General features: G+C 37.1%; 1 long non-coding RNA gene across 2 annotated transcripts in view; it reads left to right on the forward strand.

Annotated features, from left to right (window-relative positions):
• LOC132025075 (uncharacterized) overlaps positions 1 to 16,549 on the forward strand; it is a 356,101-nt gene that overhangs the window by 76,436 nt on the left and 263,116 nt on the right. For both annotated transcript variants that reach the window (XR_009406405.1, XR_009406406.1), the window contains exons 2-3: positions 5,169 to 5,203; positions 14,292 to 14,361. This is a non-coding gene — a long non-coding RNA (uncharacterized LOC132025075). The remainder of the gene's footprint in view (positions 1 to 5,168; positions 5,204 to 14,291; positions 14,362 to 16,549) is intronic.

Consider the following 16,549-nt stretch of genomic DNA (forward strand, 5'->3'; position numbering starts at 1 on the left):
TATATATATATATATATATCACTTTTTTTTGAGAGAGAGAGAGAGTGTGGCCGTGGAGGGAGGAGAGGGAGAGAGAATCTTAAGCAGGCTCCATGACCAGCGTGAGCCTGGCATAGGGCTCAATCTCATGACTCTGAGAGCATGACCTGAGCTGAAATCCAAAAGTCAGATGCTTAACCAACAGAGCCACCCAGGTGCCCCTATATCACATTTTTTTTTTAATCCATTCATTTATTGATGGACACTTGGGCTGCTTCCATATTTTGGCTATTGTAAATAATGCTGCAACAAACATACAGGTGCATATATCTTTCTAAATTAGTGTTTTCACATTCTTTGGGTAAATCTCAGTAGTTGAATTACTGGATCATATGTTAATTCTATTTTTAATTGTTCGAGGAGCTTCCATAGTGTGTTCAACAGTGGCTGTACCAGTTTGCATTCCCACCAATAGGGCACGAGTGTTCTTTTTTCTCTATATCCTCGCCACCCTTTTTGTTTCTTGTGTTTTTGATTTTAGTTGTTCTGGCGGTTATGAGGTGATATCTCATTTGTGGTTTTGATTTGTATTTTTTCTGATAATTAGAGATATAGTGATATTGAGCATCTTTTCATGTGCCTGTTAGCCATCTGGATCTCTTCACTGGAGAAATTTCTGTTCATGTTTTCTACCTCTTTTTTTTTTTTTTTTTGTAGGCTCCATGGCCAATGTGGAGCTCAACCTGGGGCTTCGACTCATGACCCTGAGATCAAGACCTTGGTGGAGATTATGATATTGGCTGCTTAACTGATTGAGCCATCTAGGTTACCTGCCTTCTATCCATTTTTAAGTGGATTATTATTATTATTATTATTACTTTTTGGTGTTGAGTAGTATAAGTTCTTTATATATTTTGGATACTAACACCTTATCAGATATATCATTTGAAAATATCTTCTCATGTTCCATAGGTTGTCTTTAGTTTTGTTGATTATTTCCTTTGCTGTTTATTCTGCAGAAGCTTTATTTTCTTTTGTAGAAGCTTTTATTTTGATGTAGTCCTAATAGTTTGGTTTTGCTTTTATTTCCCTTGCCTCTGGAGACATATCTAGAAAAATGTTGCTACAGCTGATATCAAAGAAATCACTGCCTGTGCTCTCTTGTAAAAATTTTTATGGTTTCCGGTCTCACATTTCTGTCTTTAACCCATTTTGAATATATTTTTGTATATGGTATTAGAAAGTGGTTCAGTTGAGTTTATTTTTGTCCATGGTATTAGAAAGTGGTCCAGTTTCATTCTTTTGCATGTAGCTGTCCAGTTTTCTCCACAACATTTGTTGAAGAGATCTTTTCCCATTGTATATTTTTGCTTCCTTTGTCATAGATTATTTGACCATATGATCAAGAGTTTAGGGGCGCCTGGGTGGCTCAGTGGGTTAAGTCTCTGTCTTCAGCTCAGGTCATGATCCTGGGGTGCTGGCATTGAGCCCTGTATTGGGCTCTCTGCTCAGCGGGGAGTCTCCTTCCCCCTCTATCTGTCTCTGCCTGCCTCTCTGCCTACTTGTGACCTCTGTCTGTCAAATAAATAAAATAAAATAAAATAAAAAGTTTATTTCTGTGCTCTCTTTTATTGATTCTCTTTTATTGATCTATGTATCTAGTTTTTTCATAGTACATACTGTTTTGATTACTACAGCTTTTCAGTATATCTTGAAATTCAGGATTGTGTTTTGTTCTTCTTTTTCAAGATTGCTTTGGATAGTTGGGAGTATTTTGTGATTCCATAGAATTTTTAAGATTTTTTGTTCTAATTCTGTGACAAATGCTATTGGTATTTTGATAAGGATTGCATTAAATGTGTAGGTTGCTTTGAGTTTTATAGATATTTTAACAATACTTGTTCTTCCTATCCATGATCATAGACTATCTTTCCAATTCTTTGCGTCATCCTCAGTTTCTTTCATCAGTGTTTTATAGCTTTCAGAGTGCAAACCTTTCACCTCCTTGGTTAAGTTTACTATTAGGTATTTTATTATTTTTTGTGTAATTGTAAATGGAATTATTTTCTTAATTATTCTTTCTGGTGCTTTATTATTAGTGTATAGAAATGCAACAGATTTCTATATATTGGTTTTGTATCCTGCAGCTTTACTGAATTTATTTATCAGTTCTAGTAGTTTTTTGGTGGCACCTTTAGGATTTTCTATATATAGTATCATGTCGTCTGCAAATAATGAAAGTTTTGCTTCTTCCTTACCAATTTGGATGCATTTTATTTATTCTTGTTTGGTTGCTGTGGCTAGGACTTCCAGTACTATGTTGAATACAAGTAGAGAATGGACATCCTTGTCTTCTTTCTGATCTTACGGGTAAACTTCTCAGTTTTTCCCCATTGAGGTTGATGTTAGCTGTGTGTTTTTCATAAATGACCTTTATTATGTTGAGGTGTGTTCTCCCAAAACCCACTTTGTTGAGTTTTTTTTTTTTTTTAAAGATTTTATTTTTATTTATTTGACACAGAGAGAGAGATCGCAAGTAGGCAGCGAGGCAGGCAGAGAGAGGAGGAAGCAGGCTCACCGCTGAGCAGAGAGCCCGATGCGGGGCTCAATCCCAGGACCTTGAGATCATGACCTGAGCTGAAGGTAGAGGCTTAACCCACTGAGCCACCCAGGTGCTCCTGTTGAGTGTTTTTATCATGAATGGATGTTGTACTTTGTCAAATGCTTTTTCTGCATCTATTAAAATGATCATATGGTTTTTATCCTTTTTCTTGTTGCTACACCTTGTGGTGTATCAAATTGATTGATTTGCAAATATTGAGCTACTCTTGCAACCCAGGAATAAATCCCACTTGATCATGGTGAATGAGTTTTTTAGTGTATTGCTGGATTCAGTTTGTTAATATTTTGTTGAGGATTTTTTGCATCTATGTTCATCAGAGATATTGGCCTGTAGTTCTCTTTTTTAGTGGCGACTTTATCTTGTTTTGGTATCAGTGTAATGTTGTCCTCATAAAGTGAATTTGGAAATTTTCTTTCCTCTTCTATTTTTTGTAATAGTTTGAGAAGAATAGGTCGTGGTAAAATTCATCTGTGAAAACATCTGGTCTTGGACTTTTGTTTGTTAGGAATTTTTCTTTTTTGGGGAATTTTTTGATTACCAATTCAATGTTACTGCTGGAAATCAGTTTGCTCAAATTGTCTATTCTTCTGGATTCAGTTTTGGAGGGCTATATGTTTTTAGGAATTTATCCATTTCTTCTAGGCTGTCCAATTTGTTGGCACATAGTTTTTCAGGATATTCTCTTAAAATCCTTTTTATTTCTGTGGCATCAGTTGATATTTCTCCTCTTTCATTTCTGAATTTGTTTATTTGAGCCCACTTGCTTGTTTGCTTCCTTCCATTCTTTTTCTTTTCTTTCTTTCTTTATTTCTTCTTCTTCTTCTTTTTTTTTTTTTTTTTTGATGAGTCTAGCTAAAGGTTTATCAATTTTGTTGATTTTTTCAAAGACTCAGCTCCTGTTTTCACTGACCCCTTCTATTGTTTCTTTAGTTTCTTTTTTTCCCCTCCTATTCTAATCTGTATTATTTTCTTTCTTCTACTCGTTTTGGGTTTTGTTTTTTCTTGTTGTGGCTCCTTCAGGTACAAGGTTCAGGTTATTTAGATGTAAGTTTCTTTGAAAATTTTCTTGCTTGTTGAGGTAGGACTGTATTGTTATAAACTTCCCTCCTAGAACAGCTTTTATTGCATCCCAAGGATTTTGGACCTTTGAGTTTTCATTTTAATTCGTCTCCATTTTTTTTTTAAAATTTCCTCTTTGATTTCTTGTTTGAGCCATTCATTGTTTAGTGGGATGTTATTTAATCTCCATGTATTTTTTTTTTTTTTAAAGATTTTATTTATTTGAGACAGTGCATACAAGCAGGGAGAAGGACAGAGGGAGAGGGAGAAGAGACCCTGCTGAGCAGGAAGCCTGACATGGGGCTCGATCCCAGGGCCCTAAGATCATGACCTGAGCCAAAGGCAAATGCTTAGCTGACTTAGCCACCCAGGTACCCCAGCCTCTATGTATTTGTGTTCTTTCCAGATTTTTTTTTCCTGTGGTTTATTTCTAGCTTCATAATGTTGTGATTGAAAAAGATGCATGGTATGAATTTAGTCTTTTTGAGTTTGTTGAGACTTGCTTTTTGGCCTAACATGTGATCTATTCTGGAGAATGTTCCATGTGTACTTGAAAAGAATTGTATACTACTGTTGTATGATGGAATGTTCTTGCTCTATCTGTTAGATCCATCTGGTCCAATGTAGCATTCAAAGCCACTGTTTCCTTATTGATTTTTTGTTTGAATGAACTATGGATTGATCTAAGCAAGTGTTAAAGTCCTTACTATTATGGTAATTCTGTCAGTTACTTCCTTCATGTTTGTTAATAGGTGCTTTATGTATTTGGGTGCTCCTGTGTTGGGTGCATATTTACAATTGTTTTATCTCCTTGTTGGATTGTTTCCTTTATGATTATGTAGTGTCCTTCTTTTGTCTCTTCTTATCTTCTTTGTTTTAAAGTCATTTTGTCCAATATAAATGTTGCTATCTTGGCTTTGTATATACTTCCATGTATACTGTTTCCTGCCCCAGATTTGGGAATTTTTTAGCTATTATTTCTTCAAATACATTTTCTGTCCCCCTTTCTCTCTCTTCTCCTTTGTGGATTCCTATAATGTGAATGTTTTTACATTTGATGGTGTTACTGAGTTCTCTTAATCTATTCTCTCTTTCTCTCTTTTTAATTAATCTTTTTCTTTCTCCAATTCAGCTTGATTGCTTTCTATTACTCTGTTGTTCAGGTTGCTGATCCATTATTCTGCTTCCAGTAGTCTATTACTTATTCCCATTACTGTATTTTTGATTTCCACTATTGAGTTCTTCATCTCTGATTTTTTTTGTTTTTTTTTTTTTTTTTTTTTTTTTTAAGAGGAAGGGAGAATGAGGGTGGGGGGAGGGGCAGAAGGAGAGGGAGAGAGAGAATCTCAAGTAGACTCCTCACTGAACATGGAGCCTGACATGGGGCTTGGTCTCACAACCCTGAGATCACGACCTAAACCAAAACCAAGAGTCAGATGCTTAACAGACTGAGCCACTCAAGTACCTCTGATTGATTCTTTTTTATGTTTTCTTTCTCTTTGTTAAGGGTCTCACTGAAGTCCTCCATTCTTCTCAAGTCCAGTGAGTATGTTATGACCATTACTTTAAATTCTATATCAGACATATTTCTTACCTCTGTTTCCTTCAGCTTTCTTGTTGTGATTTTTATCCTATTCTTTCATTTGGAATATATTCCTCTGTCTCTTCATTTTGTCTAACTCTCTGTGTCGTTTTGTGTGTTAGGAAAGTCAGCAACATCCCCTGCTTTTGCAAGTAGTGGCCTTATGGTGAAGAGGTCCTGTGGTGGCCTGTAGTGCAGTATCCCCTGTTCACCAGAACCTGGTGCTTCAGGGGTCTCGTGTGTGTGTTATATGCACCCTACTATTGTGGCTGAGCTGCATTTGCCTTCAGTCCAGTCTTCTACAATGGCTTTATTTGCCTGTTATGGATGGTGTTTGGTCCCTGTGTTGTTAATGGGCATCTGGGTTGACCTTGGGCTTCAGTTGGGTTAGACCAACTGTTTTCCAGAACTGTGGTTGCACCAACCTGCAGAGTGCTCTCACTGTGCTGTCCCATGGGAGACTTTCATTGGTGGGTGGGGTCTGTTGTCAGACTGGATGTCTGCCCCCAGCTCACTGGTGGAGCCACATTCAAACTGATGTGAGTGGTTATCTTCCCCTTCCCTGGGGCAGGAACCACTTTGGAATGGTGCTGGCTCCTACTGCAGCTGCTTGCACACTGCCATACTTGTGGATCCACTTTGGATAGATTCCTGCCAAGGGCATAGCAGATGGGGCCATTTTCAGAAGAGAACAGGAGTAGGCTACATGATGTTAGCAAGATTTGTGCAGGTCTGGTGTGGGAGACCTGTTCCTACTTTGGAAAACTGAGGGTAGGTTGGATAAAACCTCAATATAGAAGTCTGACCAGTCACAGTTCATATCCAGACTCTTATCTGTGGCGTGAAAAGGACACATTTTTAATCTATATAAACCTCAGTCTATTTATCTTTAAAGTGGGGGATCATAATACTTCCATGTTCATATTAGTTTGAAGTTTAAAAGAGATATGAAATTGAGATATAAATTTATTATGAATTTAATGGCTATAAATTGGTTAACACAGTGGTTGGCGCGTGATGAAGTGCTTAGTAAAATGGTAGCTACATCCACATACAGGAATAGACTGCCCAGAGAGATTGTGGAATTTCTAGGTTAAGTACAACTCTCAAGAGCATAAACTTTGCCTTGATATTCTACATAGTCTCCTTGACCATGAGTCCTTCTTTTTTTTCTTTTTCCAGTATAGTTCTATTATATTATACTTTAAGAAATATTTTATTTATTTGTCTGAAAGAAAAAGCACAAGCAGAGGGGAGGGACAGAAGGAGAGGGAGAAGCAGACTTCCTGCTGATCATGGAGCCTGATGAGGGCTTGATCCCAGGACCCTAAGATCATGGGAGTTGCTTAACTAAGCCACCAGAGAATTATATTATTCTTAACACCAGTAGTCAGAAATGTATGTTTTCTTCTAGCATGGATAAGCCACAGTTCTAAATAGAAATAGGTGAGTTTTCTGCCTGTTTCCCTTTACCTGATGCTCTTTAATAGTATTTTAGTAGAATTTTTGGCTGCAGCATCATATCGAGGCAGATTCCTTTAAGGAATTTCTGTGTCCTTTCCCTGTGTAGATATGGTGTCCTGATAGAGGTTTGAGGGTAGCTTTTCCTCCTCAGTTGCATAAATATGTACTTTATATACATTGAAACCTCTTTGTCCCTTTCCTGCTCACTCACTGACATTTGCCATTATTTGATACAGTAGGCCTGACTTGTATGTTTCAAAAATATTTATGGTGCAAGAACCTCCCTTCTGGCCTTTTTTTTCCCCCTCAGGAAGACCAAGAGAGAAGATTCATTTACCCAATTTGCTATCTGATCTTTTGATAAGTGTACCTATTTTAGACCCTGATCATTAAATTGTTATTCAGATTCTTCAGCCCAGTTTTTTAAAAAAACGTATCATAAAAAGTGTTTTATTGCCTTTGGAGTCCTTTTCAAAGTCTTTCTCAAATTATATTTGGTCTAGTTTTCAGTTTTATAGCTAACCTGCAATGTTTGTTAGCTTCCTTGTTTCCTTATATGGACTACTTTTCTATTATTAAAAACTGACTTAAAAAAAATCCCTGTAATTGCTCTTTTGGCCATCAGTCAGACAGGTGGGGTTTTGTTTGTTTGGTCTTGGAAGAATTTTAATTAAAAAAAAAATTTTAAAAATTATTGCCTTCCCAATGCTATTTACAATTACAATTTTGTTTTTGGCCTCTGATGAAATATTGGAAAAAAGTCTCCAAGCTTCTATTTTATTTTCATGCTTTCAATTCTTTCTCTCTCTACCTGACGCCTGCATTCGCTTATGTTGCAACCAGTGGAAACGATACCAAATGAGGGATTGTAGCCTGAAGTTCTAGTGCTGGGACAGCTTCAAAGTTACTGTGCCACTTTGGTTAGGTCACTTGACTGCGTGGCTTCCAGTTTCCTCATCTGTGAAATGAAGGGAGTTTGTTCATTTACTCAACAAGTATTTGTTAGGCAAATATTAAATTGTAGGCCTTGTGCTAGATGCTGGACCATCTGCAGTGAACAATAAAAGTCAAGGGGCCCCCCTCCTGGGATATATATTCTAGCGCCATTAAATGATATAAACTCCAAGGCCTTTTGTGGTTTATGACACTGTGTATGACACTTCACTTAGCTCCAATTATCTTCTGAGCAGAATAGAAAAAAAAATGCAATATGTCTGAAGTTTGTTTTTGGCTTTTGAGGATTCCTTTGGCTTAAAACAAATACCTTACAGTTTGTTCTATAAGATGTTCCATGGAAACAAGTGTGAGATGCTCTTTCTGAAAAGGATTTAGGTTAAAGCTGCATACTATAGCCTCCTCTTAAAGTAAATCTTAGAACACCTTTGGAAATACACTTCAGAGCTCTGCTTTTTAAAGTACACTTTTTAAAGAAGGAATTACTGGAATAATTAAGACTGACCTTTATTTAGATTTAAGAGTCAACATCAGTAAAAGAGGAAATGAAAGTTTCTTGGTTGTTGCCAGTATGCTAATACTTATTGAGCTATAAAAGTACATTCAGCTCTGGACTATAAAGCTCTTTGTTGGATATTAGTAATAATGATAAATAAGTATAAATAGGAGTGTGTAAATTTTATTATTTGGCTGACAATCTAGTATGTGACTTTATCTTGGAAAAATAATGGATTGATAAACTTTTTAAAAAAAAATTCCAATATAATTAACATGGGTTGGTAAACTTCTAAACTTACTTGCCAATGGATTTTTAGTGTTGCAGGAACTACTACAACAAAATTCCTTAAGAGAATATTTAAACCAAGTCTCTTCTCTTCCCTTTGTACCCTTCATTTATTTATCTATTTGATTTATTTATATTATTACTAAAATATAATGTATTATTTGCCCCAGGGGTACAGGTCTGTGAATCATCAGGCTTACACATTTCATAGCACTCACCATAGCACATACCCTCCCCAATGTCCATCCTTCATACCTCTTTTAATCTAAAGTGGGCTATTTGTTGGAATGATTGATGTCAGGTATTAAGAAAAGGTTGGAATTATAGTGAGGTAATTTTGGAATTATCAGAATGGAGCTATCCGAAAGGATTGTTTGTTATAGGTGATAGCTGTCAGGAAAAATATAAGAGAATGAAAGATGTAAGCAAAGAGACAGAAAATAACTGATGAGTTGGTGAAAAATCCAGAAAACATCTTGCATGAAAATCAATTCATAACAGGGATTTGCTTGATTTTGTAGGAAGAGATTAAATAGTAAATGTAAATTTTTGCCTGTTTTTCAAATTCTGCCTTATCCAGGATAATAACTCTTATTTCAACTCTGAATGATCACACTTATATTTTTTCTGTTCATGCATTTATGTAAATTTTATTGATATCATGGTTCTAATATAATTTGTCTCCTTAGATTAATCTTCTAAAACTTCAGGAACAATAATCAGAGTTACTGAATGGAAGTAGAGTCCAGTATTCTAAAAATGCTCATACATAAACCTCATTATACATATACAGAGATAACCATAAAAAATAGAAAGTAGCACCAAAGGAAAAAGGAGGTAAAGATATATTAAGTTTTCAGAGGAAGGTAAGAATATTTCTAAATTGGAGGAAAGGGGAAAAATTTGTGTGTAAGATTTATACTGGTCTTAAAAGATAGTCAAATCTGGGCACCCAAAGATATAGGGAACACTTCCAATGTGGAAGGAATAGTAAAACTATAGAGTAGGAATTATATTTACCTGGAGCTAACTGAACTTTGGTTCTTCAGTTTTCTCTAGTTCCTAGTTTCATCTGTAAAAACTGGAATAATAACACCAAAAAACTTGCTGTGTGGTTGTTGTGAGGGACAGTCAAGTGGACATTTCTAGCTAAGTTTCTGGCAAAGAGTGGATGCTTGGACAGAAATCCTCCCTTCATTTTTAATGTAACTGTGGAGGACGTTTGACTCCAGCCTGAAGAGTCTGGGGGAGGTTTAATCCTGCCTTTGCTCTTTACTAGTTTCATGACCTTGGGCAAGTTATTTAACTTCACTCAGTCTCAGTTTTCTCATCTCTAAAATGGACGTAATAGTACCAATTTCATAGTTGATGTAAGGAGCAAAAGAGTTAGTTTATGTTAAGAACTTAGATATGGCACAAAGTATGTCATTGTTAAATATTGTTATTATTTTTCATAGGTTTTGAGGAGTGAATGGAGGCTTTTGAGTCAGGGGATGGAGGAGAGTGACTCAATTTTTTCTTTGCAAAAGTCAACATGTTCCTGGTTTATGAATAGGAATTGGGTGGTGAAGAATTAGGGAGAGACCCAAAGGGATGAAGACTAGTTAAGGGATTATTAAACACTCTGGATCAGAGACACTGGGAACCTGCTGATTAATGGTGGTAGCAGGAATGGAGAGGGGTCACTTAGCCTAGAGACATACTTTTCAAACTTCATTGTATGAATCATTGGGGATCTTATAAAAATGCAGGTTCTGGTTTGGTATGTTTGAGTGGGGCCTGTGATGTTGCATTTATAACAAGATCCCAAGTGGTACCGATGATGCTGGCCCAAGGAGTACACTGAATAGCAAGGAATTTGAAGACAGGATTCATAGGAACTGACAGTTGGTTGGTCATGGAGACAAGAGGGACAGTGAGTTTTAAACAGAAGGAGCTTAATTGGGAAGGAAAATGATGAACTCAGATCAACACACCAAGCTTGATATCCTGAAATTGAAGTTTTAGGAGGGAGAATGGTATAATGCCAAAGGGTAGATTTATTGTCAGAAGACCTGGAGTAAATCCTGGCACCAACAAATATAAGAAGGATGACTTTGGACTTCAGCTCTTCTTCGTCTGTAAACGGGAGACCACAGTGACTATTTCAAAGGATTGTTGCAGAGATGAATGGAGATACTTTGTAATGAAAACTTCTCACGTGGTGGCCAGCCCATAGAAGGCACTTACTGAGTAAAAATTAAATTTATAGGCTATGGTATTTATGGCCTAATCCGGCTCCTGACAAGGCTGGTTTGGGTTTTAACACATACGTTTTTCCTGCAATGTACATACTGATACTTCAAATCATACGGTAATTTGGCAGCCTTCTGAACTTTATGTTTTCTAAGTATGCGTTAGCTGACATAATTTCAAGGGACTTGAATGCCAGGATTGGCAGCAGTTCCACCAGCGCTCCATCTATCAGAAAACAGCAATTGTCAGATTCTTCCTTTTAAGGCACTTCTCCAGGAATAACTGTCTGAATCAAAGAGGAAAATATCTGGTCAAACTCATTTATAATCACAGTCCAATAATGGTAAATGGCAGGCTGTGGCATAAATCTGTGGACTTTCACTTACATTTCCAACCAGAGGCAGCATTATTGATGATTGAAGAATTAGCTCTTCAGAGCTTATCTACAACCTTGAGTTGGATATTTTAGACTGGTGGAAAGTAAATATTTTTCCCTTAAACTTAATCTGAACTTTCCAAATTGTCCTTGTATCTGTCCCTACACATAACTCAATCAGTGAGATTTTAGGGATAAGGCTAAACTGAAGTGAGTAAGTAAATTTATGATAACGAAGAATTTATAGCACATATTTTATTCTGCAAGTCTTAAAAAATAACTATTTATAATATTAACAAACTGTGGTTATAGTATTTATGTTGCTGGACTATTCAAGAAGAAGTTATTTTATCTCTTGCTTCATAAAAGAGATCAGAAAGAAGAAAATTCCAAGCCATATTGTCAAGATATTATCTCAAATATAACAAGAGATCAGGTCATCCAAAGACTCATTTTAGTTACAGTTCTTCTAAAAACAACATATCCTTTACAAAAATTAAATTACATAAACTATTCTGGAATATTTTGTGCTCGACCTCAGGGACACCAGCCATATGGATTTGTGACTTTATCTTTGGTGTTACTTCAGTACAAGGAAATTCAAAATCATATGCATGGAGTGAGTACTAAACCAATCATCTCAATTTCAACTCTGTATCTCTGCATTTTGTTGTCTCCAGTGTTCTCCATAGCCAGACTTCATTATTTTCGTCAACTCTAAAAAAAGTCCAGTCTTTCAAGACTGAAAGGAGCTCCAGAAGAAAATCTTTGCTGACAGAAATATTTTGATCTTGCTTGAGTAGTTGGCTGAAGTCCTTGCCAACCTATTTACCTTAATTAACTCCACAGGTATGGTTCCCTCAAGATGAACTCTAAGTGTAGTTGACTCTAGGTTCAAAAAGGGAAACTCTCTAGCTCCTGAAATTAGAGAACCATTAAGGCTCTTAGAGACTTCCTCAAAATAACATCAAATTTCTTCTTAAATTGAAAGACTTAAGGCTCACTCGAATTGCTTTCTTGCATAGGGAGCTAACGAGCTTTAGGTAACAACTATTTTCTACAGATAATGACTATAAAAATATTTGTTGAACGAGTCAATTCTATTACCTCTTTTATCTCTTCCAAAGAATAATTTTGTGAAACTTTTATCTAGAGATGTTATTTTTTTCTCCCATAAAATTTCCTTCCTGTTATCTAACCATTATGCATCTAGTCATCTGAAAGAGAAATCTGGGAGTTATCCTGGAGTCCTCCCTGCCCACCTCATCTCCATTCACTTCCTGACACCTGCTGACTCTTGCTTTCTGGTTGTATGCTGTCCCTTTCTCGCTTAGTCCCTCCTGGCACTGTGCTAGCCCAGGCCCCTGCATTTCTCTCTGAGCCTTTATAATAGCATCTTAAGGACTTTCTCTCTCTCCAGTTATGGCCTCCTCCAATTTACCCTTCAGACTGCCCTCGGAGTGATATACTTAAAATCCAAATTCAATCAGATAATTTCCCCTCAGTGGCTCTCATTCATAGTGAGAATAAAATAAAACAAATAAAAATACAATGAAAAAAATCCAAACTCCCTGACACAAAATTCAAGGCCTCCCATGACCTGGTTTGTATGAGCCTCTCCGGTTTATTTTTTTAGTTACCATTCAGTTCACACTCAGCAGGTGTCTCAGCCTTGGCACTACTGACCGTTTGGGGCCAGATAATTCTTTGTTGTGGTAGGGCTATCCTGTGCCATTTTAAGATGTTTAGCAGCATCCCTAGCCTCTACCCACTAGAAGCCAGTGGTACTCCCATCTCCTGGGTATGACAACTCAAAATAGCTCCATTGCTAATTGTTCCCCGGGAACAAAATTGCTCCCTGGTTTGTAGATAGGAGTTGGATGGTGAATCACAAACTGTACATATTAGGTTATGTAGTACCTCTCTTCCTTGATTTTTTTTTTTGTTGTTGTTATTGTTATTTGTTCCTGGAAACCTTTTTTCCTTCTTTGTCTAATGTAGGTAGAGAGGAAAATATCCTCTTTGCTCCTTTGCTCTAACTTCTTTGTTTGCTTGAAAAGGAGGGACTGATTGCTAATTGGATTCCAGGACAATAACTGGGCCACAGGTATAATAATTTCTTTTCTTTTCTTTTTTTTTTTTTTTTGCAAGGACCACATATTGTATAACCCATTCTTCAATTAAAAAAAAAAAAATTCAGGGCACCCGCATGGCTCAGCTGGTTAAGCAACTGCCTTCAGCTCAGGTCATGATCCTGGAGTCCCAGGATTGAGTCCCACGATCGAGTCCTGCATTGGGCTCTCAGCTCCACGGGGAGTCTGCTTCTACCTCTGACCTTCTATCCTCTCATGCTCTCTCTGACTCTCTTTCTCAAATAAATAAATAAATAAATAAATAAATAAATAAATACATCTTAAAATAAAATCAACCAGTCAATACATGAATCCATGCTTGCAAAAATTAAAACATTATAGATTACAGAATTAAAAATGAAAGCTTTCCAGGGTCAAAGTATTATACTTAAAAAAAAAAACCCAAAGATTTGATACAAGCTGTCCCAACATTTTCACCAACAGATATCCTTTGGCCTTTGGGGTTTCAGGATTGTGTATAAAAAATTGAGGTTAGGTTAGCTGACCAAAACATGGGACTTTGTGATGCTTGCTAGGATTATTGGAGCCTATAATTCACATTTTAGGTCTACCTGCCTCAAAGAAAGCAACCTCTTTTCTTTCTTTCCTTCTTCTTACCTATCTTCCTTCCTTCCTTCCTTCCTTCCTTCCTTCCTTCCTTCCTTTCTTTTGAGAGAGAACAAGCACGCATGGGCAAGCAGTAGGAGAGTGGAAGAGCAAAAGGAGAGGAAGAGAGAGAATCTTAAGCAGGCTCCATGACCCTAAGATCATGATCTGAGCCAAAATCAAAAGTTAAACACTTAAGTGACTGAGCCATGGAGCTGCCCCTCAAAGAAGGAAATTTCAACAAAGCTTCTATAGTCCATACTCATCTTTCATATTACTGTCCCTTCTCAAAATCCCTACAGCTAGTTTCCCTTCCATCCCCATAAAAATCTACAATGCATGATAATCAGAGCTATTATTAAGAAAGAGAGACCTTTGACATTTTATGGGGTATGATGTTACTAAACATCAGTCCATAGCCAAGCCTCAGAGATCCTTCTTCACAAAGTCAAGGGTCTTAGGATCTATCTCTGTTTTTTGTTTGTTTGTTTTGCCAGCTCCGGTCACGATGAGTGTCAGGTGCTGCCTGGGGTAGAAACCAGTGACTACAAAGCTGCAAAGGAAAAGGTAAGATGATGCATCCAGATATTCAAGATTTTGACAGTTGAGGATTTCCCCTCATGGTCATATAGATTCAGTATCTAGTGTCCACACTTAAATTCCAAGTTATGTAAATTCTTATAGCAGATGGAGGAAAAGATGTCTGTTCACACCTATGTCCTAACTACTAAGCAGGGCTTCAAAACAAACTAGGTAAAGAGGAAATACCTGCATCGGTTCTTTCTTAAGATAACAAAAACATGCCTGATGGTGGGGGAAATGGAGTTATTTTCATAAAGGTTTCCAGTGATGGGAGCAAACAAAGGGTGAGAGAATTCCTTTCTACACAAGTTTCATTCTAGACCCCCCCATCCTTAAACAGAGAATTTAAAAATAGCCCTTTCCCCTAATTCTGTTGATTCTTCTTCTTCTAAAGTCCTCCTCACCATTTAGGATCCCACAGGAGGTCAGTAAGGATAGTAGGGTGAAGTGGTCCTAGTAGTGGAACCAAGGATGGTGGAGTAAACTGGAAAAATGCTTTAAAAACTCTAATTGAGACAAACCTGACTACAAAATTGTGTCTGTGCTATGATTACAACTGCAAAAATTCTGTCTGCATATGGACAGGGACTAAAAGGGAGCATGAAAAAAATGTAAACAGTTTGGTTTGTAGGATGGCAGGATTTTGGGTGGATTTTTCTTTCTTTTATTTTGAGTTTTGTCAATGTTTTTGTAATGTTTTGTAATAAACAATACTATAAAAGAAGCAGCTGAACCTGCTGACTAATTATTGTTAGAAAGAGCAGCTTAGCATCAACTCTATCAGAGCTGAAAATGCTGCTTTTGGCATATGCGTCTTGACATCAGATAATACAGATAACATATTAACCAAGAAGTCAACTCCACTGGTCGGTAGGAGCATTTCCTCCTTCCTCCCCTGCCCTCTTCATTCCCTCCCTCCTCCCTTTCTTTCTTCCTCCCTATGCTAACTCCTTGGGACAGGCATAAGAGATTACCAGATATTGGTTCAACTGGATCCACAAGGAGGGTGTTTCGTTTAGTTGTTATTTTATTTTACTTTAAAAAATAGTTGAAATGATTGATTGCTTATACCTGCTTTAAGAACAGCCTTGGACCAAATCATCTTCTGCAATAACATGGTCCTCAAAAGGACCTCAGTGTCCTCCAAAGAGTGTCTAAGTGTGTGATTGGATTCAAGCTCCATTTGGAAGGACATTCTGTTGTCCCTGTCACCTGCAGGAAACCCTGCAGCTTATCTTTGTGCAGAAATGGTATGGCAAGAATACAAGTTAGGTTCCTAAAAATTTGACAACAGAATGTCAGCCTCACTTCCTGCACATCTGGTGTTTAAAGCTTATGGATAATCAACAGCATAGACTATCGGCACTTCAGGCACTTGTCGGTAAATTCAATCCTGAAGCCACTTGTAACTGTGCACTTGCCAAAAACTCGCCTAGGACACATGATATTGGAGAGGAATAATTTAAAATAAATGGTCTCTCCATTCTCCTTCCAGGAACTCTGATCTCTGTTCTTGTCATTCATTGTGGTACTGGGAAGCAACATATTGGGGTTGGGTTACCTCTGTACCTGATAGAAATGCTTCTTGCACTGGGTTAAAAATTCAGTGGTTGCAGACTTTGTGAGAATCAATACAAGAATTGTCCAGTGGAACAATGCTTTTGCATTTTTCAACAAATGTCATTGTTGAGGATGTTGTGCCTTATGTCACCTAAAATCTATTATTAAAATATATATGTGATAAATTCCTATTGTGGAATTCACGACATGAGATTTTCTTTGCTTTTAACATGGGTTAGAGACCAGGCATTTCTCTTTGTGCCTTAGGTACCAGGGAACTCATGCTTTACCCCTAGGACTCCTCCACTGGAAGTTCCATACAGATTAGAGGAATTGATGAGCTCAGACAGCAGAGTTGGGCACAGCAGGAAGGTACCATTTGGTGTCCATTCAGTTGCTGTGTCTGTTATGGCTTAGGTTGGTACAGTCCTTCCAACTTTAATGATCTCATTAGGATTTTTTCTTCAAGAATCTGTTGTTCCTGAAGTGCTAGATTTTCATAAAGGAAGAAATGCATTTCATTTTCTATAAATATCAAAATTAATTACTCATCGTTATAACTATTCATTAAAATTCAAAATTAGATGAGAATGTTCTTCATAGGTTTTTTTAA

Source organism: Mustela nigripes, chromosome 9, assembly GCF_022355385.1.
Source record: "Mustela nigripes isolate SB6536 chromosome 9, MUSNIG.SB6536, whole genome shotgun sequence".
Classification (NCBI taxonomy): Eukaryota; Metazoa; Chordata; class Mammalia; order Carnivora; family Mustelidae; genus Mustela; species Mustela nigripes.